The 10,869-nt window shown below is 44.5% G+C and overlaps 1 protein-coding gene across 5 annotated transcripts in view; it reads right to left on the reverse strand.

Moving 5' to 3' along the window:
* The window catches only part of Myo6 (myosin VI), a 132,836-nt gene extending 124,683 nt beyond the window's left edge, over positions 1-8,153 (reverse strand). For 4 of the 5 annotated variants that reach the window (XM_041679386.1, XM_041679385.1, XM_041679384.1 and 1 more), the window contains exon 1: positions 7,971-8,153. The gene's annotated coding sequence lies outside the window, so the exon portion shown is untranslated. The remainder of the gene's footprint in view (positions 1-7,970) is intronic. The other variant, XM_041679387.1, reaches the window with a different exon arrangement.
* Between the last annotated feature and the right edge of the window lie 2,716 nt (positions 8,154-10,869).

Here is a 10,869-nt window from a genome sequence, read left to right on the forward strand (position 1 = left end):
GAAGAGGGAGAAGAAAAGCTGTAAGCCAGCCCTTCTCAAATGTTGGTATGCCTGTAAATCAAAGGCAAGCTTATTAAAAGCTGACACTGGGCCCTGCCCTCACCTTCTTTGTGTTTTTACCAACTCCCAGGGTAATTCTGTTGCACAGCTAAATTTCAAAATGAACAGTAGCCACATTCGGGATTCTACCCAAGTCTCTAGCATATTCCTTTCTTACTCTTTGGGTGAAAAGTCCCCCATTACACATGACCAAAGGAAGATGAGATGATGATCAAGACGGGGACATTCTGAACCATTCTGTATCTGGACTGATGGCAATTGAAGAATCAGAGGTAAAGTCAATTAAATCTTAAGAAGAACAGAAGGAGGAGGAGCCTTGTCTCAATGCAACTTGATATACCTTGGCTGGCTGATATCCATCGTAGGTCTTCCTGATTCTGAGGAGAAACAGTGAAGGAGGGAGTGGATGGAAGTGGGGGATAAGAGGGAGGGTGGGAGGAGGAATTGGAAAGAGGGGAGGAATGGGAAATTTTGGTGGGATGTAAAAACAAAAAATTAAAAAGCAAAACAAAAATTAAATAAACAAACAGGCACTCCAGGTAAGCAGCATGGCCTCCACTTTACAATGAGAAAACTGAAACCCAAATAAATTAATTTGATGGAGTTAATGATTATAGGGGAAAAAAAAAAACCTCTTGGGTGTGCCTAGGGCCTCTTACCAGTGAAGGAGACCCATAAACATTCATGTTTAAAGGCCCCAGAGCTTCCACAGGAAGGCATAAACCTACCTAAGGGGCAAGCAGTTATCAAGGAATGCCCACCTACCTTCCCCCACTTCCTCCTCTCCCCACTCTCATCTGCTTCTCCAAGGCTTTTCCTTTTCACATTGTGCCGCACACAGAACAGAAGCCAGTGCTATGTATAAGCACTCTGTCCACGTAAGTACCTACTACAAGCTAAGGGGATCTGGATGTCGGCTGTGAGCTTGAGCAAATTCCGTGTCTCTGTCTCAGTTTCCCAATATGTAAAACGAGTCACGGTGCCAAGCCCCAATGGTGACACTGTGACTAACCAATATGACTCAATTACTCTTGTGGCATTGTACCTGGCACATAGTTAAAGCCCAGGAAGCCACAGCTACAATTTAAATTACACCAGCTCCTCTCCTACCAGCACAGGAGCCCTGTGTCCTGACACCATGATGAGCAATGAAACATCCTGGTATTTATGTGCAGAGAGATGAAACTGCTATAACCCGGCGCAGTGGGCGTCTCCGGGAGGAGAATATTTTAGGGCAAATAAGTCTTTCAGTAAGCCCTCAAATTACACTGCCTTGACAACTGTCTATTTCCCAACTTTAGAGTCTGCCCTGTTGATTACATACTGGAATGAAAAGTCCATAATTAACTTAATTCAAAACAACAATGAAATGTCACACAGCACAAGGACTTGGCCTCAGTATAATCATCGCATCCCCGGGGCTGAGAGCACTTCCTGGTCGCTAGTAAACACACAGAGGTTTAAGGTGTGTGTGTGAGAGAGAGAGAGACAGAGACAGAGACAGAGAGAAAAAGAGTGGCGGGATCATTTGTGTGCAGATGCCCTGAGGCCAAACACAGCACTGGATCTCCTGGAATTGGACTTGTAGGGACTTAAGGAGCTGCCCGGTGTGGGTGCTGGGAACTGAACTTGGGTCCTCTGAAAAAGCAGCCAGAGAGTGCTCTGAACTTGTGAATCGGTTCTCTAGCCCCGCAAACACTTGGTTAAATGAATGAAGGCATATTGGAACCATCCCACACAGACACAGTCTCCAAAGATTCCTTACCAAAGGACTGATGACCGTTGGATCAATACCAATACAGTAAGTAATAAAAGGTATTACCAAAATTTCTGCGGAGCATTTTTCTCCTTTGTGTCTAACCAGTTGTTTATTTCCCTGAAAAAGTCTCTAGCTAGAAAGTTCATTACCAACCTGTCTGTAGCTACAGCACAAGTATTAAAACTTTGTGTTCATCTACGTGCCATGAAAAACACACAAAAGAGACAGGCGGTGGTGGCGCTCGCCTTTAATCCCAGCACTTGGGAGGCAGAGGCAGGTGGATCTTTGTGAGTTCAAGGCCAGCCTGGTCTATAGAGCAATTTCCAGGACATCCAGGGTTACACAGAGAAACCCTTTCTCCCAAAAACAAAACAAAAAGACAAAACATACATGGGGGGAGGGAGTAAAACACACACACAATAGAGCCTGCAACCACAAAGCCTAGTGGTGCCAAAGGAGACTGTGGTAGGAGATTGGCAAATTAGAAAATTAGAGACCAGCCTGTTTACATGGCAAGACTCTCTCTCTCTCTCTCTCTCTCTCTCTCTCTCTCTCTCTCTCACACACACACACACACACACACACACACACACACAAAAAGGAGCAACAAAATTTAGTGTCCTTGATTTTGATTTTTCAGAATTCGAAGTGTCTGGATTAAAATCACAACATGAAGTAAGTTACTTGCTAACAGATTAATCCTAACACTCAGGAGTAGAGAAACACTGCTGGGGAGCCTACCATCTTAGGAAGACAGAGATGGTCCATCTTCAGAGATGCTTCTAAAGGACATTAAGTACTGGTTAAGGTTTTGAATCTTAATTTTCATACCTGCAAAACAAGAATAAATTTGCTGTGCCTGTTTTATCAAGTTGTTTTAAGAGAAAAATGCGTTTGAAATTATTTCCATATGTGTGGGGGGAGGGAGAGAGCATATGATAGTCACACAAGGAAGGCATTCCTTTTGACACTAATACCTTCAGATTTTAACCGGGGTGGGGGTCAAGGCCAGCCTCAAACTCCCAAGGGTCCTCCTGCCTCTGCTTCCTGAGTGCTGGGATTACAGAGAAGTACCACTACATCCAGTGTCACACAGTGTAGAAATCGGGTCCAGGACTCCATACATGTTAGGCTTTTTTTTTTTTTTTTGAGATGGGATCATGTCATAGTGCCTGGATTGGCTGTAAAACCATGAGTTCAATCTCCTGCCTCATCAGTCTCCCATATACCTGAACTACAGGGCCTGCCACTGGGTCTCTTTGTAGATTTTAAATGTCTCATTTCAATGTATCTTCCTAGACATCTGCCAATCTTGATATTTCCCAGATCCAAAGATCCATCATCACCAAAACTCTGCCACACAGAGCTCACCTTGTAAAGGTTAATCAGCTGATTACTTTCTTTAGAATAAAAAATAGTTTTATTTATTTGTATGTATCTGTGTAAGTATATGCTACATATGTGTGGGTGTCTGCAGAGGTTAGAAGAGGGCACACAAAATGCCCTGGAGTTGGATTTGTAGGTGATTGTGAGCCACCCAGCAAGGATGTTGGGGACCGAATTCTGGTCCTCTGGAAGAACAACAAGTGCCCTTAACCGATGAACCATCTCTCCAACCCCTGGTTACTTTCAAATACAATAACAAGTGACGTAACAGACACATACAAAAGATGCCTGTGTCTTTGCCGGGAGCTTCCCTGGTGCATATTAGTCAGCATGAACATAAGTATTCGCCCTATGTGAATAGACGCTGAAGGAATGTGCTTTGGTGTTTTGGTTTCACCTGACGCATGCTTTCTGCACAGCCAATTATCTCCTCTCTATTTAACACCAACAAGATTTCTAAAGATGCCAGAATTGTGAGCTGGGTTTATTTCCTAGGCTTCAGTACTCACAGAGAAAATTTTGGTGCATTTGTAGTGATTTCTCAAACCTTCATGTTATTGCTATACTAATATTTATGCTTTCACCTGCCCACTAAAATCTATCAAATAAAAGCATACAAAAGTTATAAATATAAAAGTTCCTGGTACCTCTAAACATTATCTAATGTCTCAATAATATGCTATTTTATACTAAGTTATTTTAAAACTAAGTTATGTAACTCTGGTTAGTTCTTAATTATCTGTACTCTCACCTCCTCCTAAAAGAAAAACAAAGCCTTTTACCAATCAAACATTAATGATTCATATTTAAACCATTGGATTATTTTTCATTTACATTAGAATATTAGTATCCTTGGATGCAAATTTCTAAGAGTTCCAATAAGAAAACCCCCTATACATGTGGCCCCAGTTCAGCTGTCCCTGTTTCCCTATACATCTATCCAAAAGGATCTTGCCATTTCATCCCTTTAGGTGTATTACAGCTCAAGGGATACTCTTGAAGCTTGAGGGAAAGGAAAGGAAAGGAAAGGAAAGGAAAGGAAAGGAGAGGAGAGGAGAGGAGAGGGGAGGGGAGGGGAGGGGAGGGGAGGGGAGGGGAGGGGAGGGGAGGGGAGGGGAGGAAAGGAAAGGAAAGGAAAGGAAAGGAAAGGAAAAAGGAAAGGAAGGGAAGGGAGGGGAGGGGAGGGGAGGGGAGGGGAGGGGAGGGGAGGAGAGGAGAGGAGAGGAAAGGAAAGGAAAGGAAAGGAAAAAGGAAAGGAAAGGAAAGGAAAGGAAAAAGGAAAGGAAGGAGGAAGGGAGAGAGGGAGGGAGGGAGGGAGGGAGGGAGGAAGGAAGGAAGGAAGGAAAAAGGTTTGAAGAGCTTGAGAGATGGCTCAGAGGATAAAAGCCCTTGCTGTTCTTCCAGAGGACTCAAGTTTAGTTCCTAGAACCCAAGATGGACAGCTCACAATCACTTCTAGCTCCAGGCCCATGCGGTATTATACCCTCTTCCGGTCTCTACATGCATCCATATGTATGCTTACACACACACACACACACACACACACACACACACACAAATAACAAATTTTCTTTAAAAAGCCACAAATCATTTTGATCAAAAAACACTGAATAAGCTAGGTATGATGGTATCTACCTTTAATTCCAGCACTCAGGAGGCAGAGATAAATGTGTCCCTGTGGATTAGAGGTCGATACAGTGAGTTCCAGACCAGTCAGGGCTACATAGTGAGACTAGTACCTACTAGTAAAACCCTACCTCAAAAGGGGAGGGGGGGCGTAGCAAGATGACTCAGCAGATAAAAAACACTTGGGATGCAACATGATGATCTGAGTTTGACCGAAACTAACCCCACAAAACTGTCCTTGGCTTTCATAGGTATTCTACGTGTGTACACCCAAATTATATACACACAACAACAGATAGACAGACAGACAGACACAGAGAGAGAGATAGAAAGATAAAATTTGTCCTGAACTAAAGATGTAGTTTCCCTGATGAACTGCCTGCCTAGCATGGAGGTAGGTTTGATACCAGCACCAAAAGCATAGGGTCTGAGCTGCAAGCATATATATATATATATATATATATATATATATATATATATATATCCCAAAACTCAGGAGGTGGAGGTAGGAGACTTTCTTAATCTTTATTTTTTATTTCTTAAATTATAATTATTTGTTTATGGCTATGTGACATGGTGTATGTATGGAAGTCAGAGGGCAATTCACAGAAGTTGTTTCTCATGAGCTCAAACTCGGCACCAGGGATGCAGACAAGTGCTTTTACCTGCTAAGCCAACTCGCAGGCCTGGATATCTTAATCCTGAAGCATGTTTCCCCGCCTACGATTAGAGTTAACTGAATAATATTTAAGAGACAGTTGCTGTATTTTGGAGCAACAATATAGTTCACATGAAGCAAAACCACTGAAGTTCTATCCTAAACAGAAACATCATATACTGCTCAGCTATACTGAAATCAATCCAGGATTAGATCGCAGTGTTAATTCCTATAAGCCTATCAAGATGAAAAGCACATAATACTTATTACATGCTGGAACTACCCCAGAAATGATGCCATAGCACCAGCTCACTGCTCAAGGCCTTGAGGAAAAAAAAGACACAGAATTTTCAATTCGTTCCAGACTCCATGCACGGATCCTCACCATCTTCAAATCTCCAGACCAGCTCTACAAAGGTCTCTCACTGGTTCACCAAGTGAACAGAAATTCAAAGCAACTTCTGGCAAAACAGGGCAGGGGACTTCACTGTCAGAAGACTACCAAGTATATGCAGAGTCCGGACTTTGTCCCCTCCAAAGCCACATGCAAGCATTTCCTTCCCTGAGCCTCTGTTTTCTCCTCTATAAAAGAACAAGGCCATCAACCCGGAAAATGATTTTGTAAATCAAACCTTCTGCTTGTGTGTGTTACACTGATATTAAATTGCCAGTTCAGAAACTAATAATCTCTTTCTTGGAATCCCCATTATACTGTGTGAGACTTACTCAAATTGTAATGCTTTTATCAATCCGTTATGTTTAAATAAGATGTTTTATTAAAACATTTTTACAGAAAAATAAAAAATTTAGTGCCCAGGGCCTCCCATACACTAGGCAAGGGTTCTACCCACTAAATTATACTCCCAAACCTGACTTTTTAAAACTTGCATTTTATGTACGCTAAGTGAAGCTTTAAGTACCAAGAGAAAGTTAAAAACTAGTGAATTTTTTAAATGTGGAGTGCTTATATATTTATCCAGCCCTTGCGTGGTGGAAATCTTTAAAACTGTTTAAAGGCAGCTGCTTTTCAGAACCCAGATACAGACCAGTTGTCTAAACAATAAATGATCCATCACAGACTCCAGGCAAAGCCACAACAGGATGAGAGAAGAGCCTTTGGCCGCTCTCAGATTTCCTGGCCACTGTTATTTTAAAACTTGATCGCATAAACAGGGGAAAATCCCTTTCAGATAAGCCCCTATGGACTATAATTTACCATCTTTGTTTTTAATATGTTGTTGTAGTTTCCATTAAATATCTTAGTTGTTCACTTTTTTTGCTCATGTGTCTAGGCGCGTATGCATATTCTAGATTGCATAGCTTTTTAACTATACATTTCATCACAACAGTCTTTGCTTAATGGTAGTATTAGGTCCCTGTCATTTACAAGTAACTTTACATAACTGGAAAAGAAGAAAAATAAACAGGTAACAGATCACATACACAAAATGAGCATCAGACTAAAATGACTTCTGTTTACCACAGTGCATGTTTACTCCTGCAACGGAAAACACCAAAAATGAGCTGACATTTAAAAGTCAATGAGCTATTCTGAAGAGCCACATTGTTTCTGGCTCTTCCTCCGGTTCCCTTGTAACATTTGTGACTATTTCTAAAATTAATGCTAGAGGGCACTAAGGTGACTTTTTTCACTAAACATTTCCCAGTTAGGAGGCCACAAACCAAAGACATCTTGAAGTTGAGTTAATTTGTACAGAAACGCTGCTGTTCAGAGGCCAACCTTTGTACCACGACCATTAAGACTCACATTTTACGGTGTGCAGATAGTTACAGCTGAGCCTCAAGGACTGCTGAAAGTCTTAAGGGGACAATATTCGAACATCCTACAACTGTACCAGAAGAGCAAACGAAGCTTTTTTTTCAGCACATATGAACTCGGAACAGCGTTTAGGTAGCGCCCCAACAATATCTCCACATTAGGATTTAAATAGTCCTGCCCTACATACTTTTTGCCAGATAAATGTGACTCTGTGTAAATATTCCTGACATAGATAATGTAAGAATGGCCTTATCAAATTATTTCCTATTTAAAAATACAATCCAGAGCTAGCGTGTTTAAATTAGTTTAAGGCGTTTTGGAATTAACTAACGAAGTTATTTTTTTTTTCCAGAAACCCATCCATAAAACTCACACTCAAGATACTAGACCGCTCAAGGACTAAAGTTCCAGCCCTGCAGAACGCAACCAAGGTCTTCGACACGGTTAAATTATTAATGGTATCATTTGATCTCTACTTCTGACAACAAACTAGTCTGTGTAGAATTTTCAGTGTGCTTCCAAAGGAGAAAATAAAACCACCTCGCAATGTCGGGTGGGACTCCCGGGACCGGGGACGCAGCAGCGTCAGATGACAGGCACCCCGGCGTCCCGGGAATGGGAAGCCAGCGCTCCGGTCCGCGCTCAGCCGAGCAGAGGCCAAGGCGGCAGGGACAAGCGGACGAGCAAGCTCACACACTCACCCGGCGAGGCAGGTGCGAAGGGTCGCGGCTGCGGAGAGGATGCCGGGCTGCGGGCACGAAGGGAGAGCGCGACGCCGCGGCAGAGAGCGAGCACCGGAGTCGTCGGCCTCCGGGATTGGCTTCCTGCTGGGACAGATCCCGGATCGGTCTCCGCCCGCTGGCCGGAGCCTTGCTGAGTGCCCAGCCCGCAGCCCACGTCACTTCTACGGAGCGCCCAAGGGGGCGGGAGGCGGGGGCGGGGCGTGACTTAGTGGCAGAGGGGCGGGGCGATTAGGGAAAGGGCGGGTCTTCATGGCCAAGAGGCGGAGCCGCTTAAGGGGCGGGGCCCTGAGGAGCGAGGTCTGAGAAGGGCGGAGCCCAAGGGAGGAGGGCGGGGCGGATTTGAAACGCGCGGGGTCTTAGGAATGAAGAAACGGAGGTGCGGGCCTCAAGACGTGTGGTGGGGAGATGGGGTGCATGAATTGAGAAGAGCGGGGTCCCTGCACGCCGGGTCCGGAGACCTGGGAAGGGGAGGCCTCGGAGAGCTTGTGGTGAAAGGGGCGGAACTTCAGGACTCGGGAATGCAACACAGGGAAGGGGCGGGGCTTAATGGCGAGCGACCTGGAAAGGGCGGGGCCGCAGGGTCGGGGAGGCACTGAGAGGCTCTGGGTGCGTCGCTGCTAGGAGCTTGCCGCAGGTGGTCACACGAAGTTCCCTTCGTCGCAGTAAAGGTTGCTCCCAGTCCCCCATCGCGGGGTCCTGTGCATCTGCACCGCAGAGTCAGCTAGAGGAAAGTCGAGAGTGAGCGGGGACGCACTCACGTGCGGGGCTCGGGGTGGCACAGCCTGATAGCTACTAGGCCTGTGCCCCCCACGCAGCTCTCCACGTGCCTGCGTCAACTTCCTGTTCGGCCCCCCGGAGGACTGGACCACAGAAGAAAGTTTGCCCTTCCCTGGCTGGCCTACCATGCCCATGTCACATTGACTTCTTGGAGCCCCTGAGTTTCCACCCCGCTCCTTTTGTTGTTGTTTATTTGGACTCTTGAGAGTCTCAGTGTGTAACCAGGCTGCCCTGGAACTTGCCTTGCAACCTGAGTTAGCCTCGAAATAGTGATAATCTTTGTGGGCTGGTTTTATAGGACTTAGCCAACTATCCCACTTTATCAGATTCTTTAATTTTACTGTCTTTATAAGGTCATATGAGTCATCTTTTTAAATTAAATATTACATTCCTGTGCAAACTTGAAAACAAACATCGCCTTTATAAGGAAAAGAAGCTACTAAGAAAACAAAATAAGGGGCTGGCCAGATGTTTCAGCCAGTAAAGACACTTGCAGCCCAGCCTGAAGCCCAGCTTTCCATCCCCAGAGCCCACACCGTTGAAGGGGAGAACTAACTCCTCAGACTGTCCTCTGACCACAGGGGGGCTGTCTGGAAGATTCTGAGAGAAGACAAGCTTCAAACGTTCAAGCTGGGACTGGTGCCTCATGCTTGTGATTCCTGATATTCTGAAGGATGCAAGTTCAATCCACACTGCCACAGAAATGGTGGCAGAGGGTCAGACATGCAGAGAGGACTCAGTTGGCTTGATGAAAAAGCAGGGTGGTGTGGCACATGTTTTTAATCCCAGCACTTCCGAGATAGAGGCAGGCAATCTCTGAGTTCTAGGCCAGCCTGGTCTACACAGCAAGTTCCAGGACTGTCAAGTCTACACAGAGAGATCCTGTCTTGAAAAACAAAACAAATGAAAAGAAGAAAAGAAGGAAGGAAAGAAGGGAGGGAGGGAAAAAGCTACCTTCCAGTGGGAACATTTCAAATTCATAAAACAGTAAAAGAGAAGTTAAAAAGAGGAAGAAAAACCACGAAAGGAAGTAATTTATAGCAATCACAAGAATTTAGCTCCAGATTGCCAAATATATATTATTTCAAATATATAAAAGATTGTAGAATGAACTAAAACCAGGGGCAGAGCTCATTTTCTATAAGCCGGGTGCTGGGATGAGACAGGAAGATGGAGGAAAGAGGAACCTTGGTTCACTGACCAGTCAGTCTAGCTACAATGGTGAGCTCCAGATTCAATGAGACAGACGCTGTTACAAAAACTAAAATGGTAAAAGGCTGAGGTTGTCTGTGTTGGTTAGTGTTTTTGGCAACTTCATGCAAGCTAGAGTCATCTGAGAGGGAACTTCAGAAAATCGCCCATCAGATTGGCCTGTAGGCAAGCCTGTTGGCCATTTTCTTGAAGTGGAAGGACCCGGGCAGGTAGTTCCGGTTATATAAGAAAGCGAACTGAACAAGCCACAGTGAATAACCCAGTAAGTAGGCATTCTCTGTTACCTCTGCATCAGCCCTGCCTTCAGGTTCTTGCCTTGAGTTACTGCACCGTCCTCCCTTGATGACGGACTGTGAGCTGAAAGATCGAATAACAGCTTTCCTCCCTGGGCTGCTTTTGGTTGATGTTTTACCACAATAATAGAGAGCAGACTAAGACAGTGCCTCAACGTAGACCTCTGACTGCTGCCCAAACACATCGCAGACATACAGGGTCCCTTATACTTTGATATATATATATATATATATATATATATATATATATATATATCGGCTTTTTTTTTTTTTTTTTTTTTTTTTGGTTTTTCGAGACAGGGTTTCTCTGTGGTTTTGGAGCCTGTCCTGGAACTAGCTCTTGTAGACCAGGCTGGTCTCGAACTCACAGAGATCCGCCTGCCTCTTAAAATGAAGAGCATGGAACTGGAGATGGCTCCCCAGTCAGGAGACATGGTGGCTAATAATGGTCTGTAACTCCATTTCCAGGGGGAATCTGCTGCCCTCTTCTGGCCTTCACAGGTATTGCATATATGTGGTACACAAATACATGCAAGCCCAGCACCCAAACACATAGAATAAGAATAGTAAGTCTC

This window comes from Microtus oregoni, unplaced genomic scaffold (genome assembly GCF_018167655.1).
Source record: "Microtus oregoni isolate MIOR12 unplaced genomic scaffold, Mior012 000032F_ref0000030, whole genome shotgun sequence".
Classification (NCBI taxonomy): domain Eukaryota; kingdom Metazoa; phylum Chordata; class Mammalia; order Rodentia; family Cricetidae; genus Microtus; species Microtus oregoni.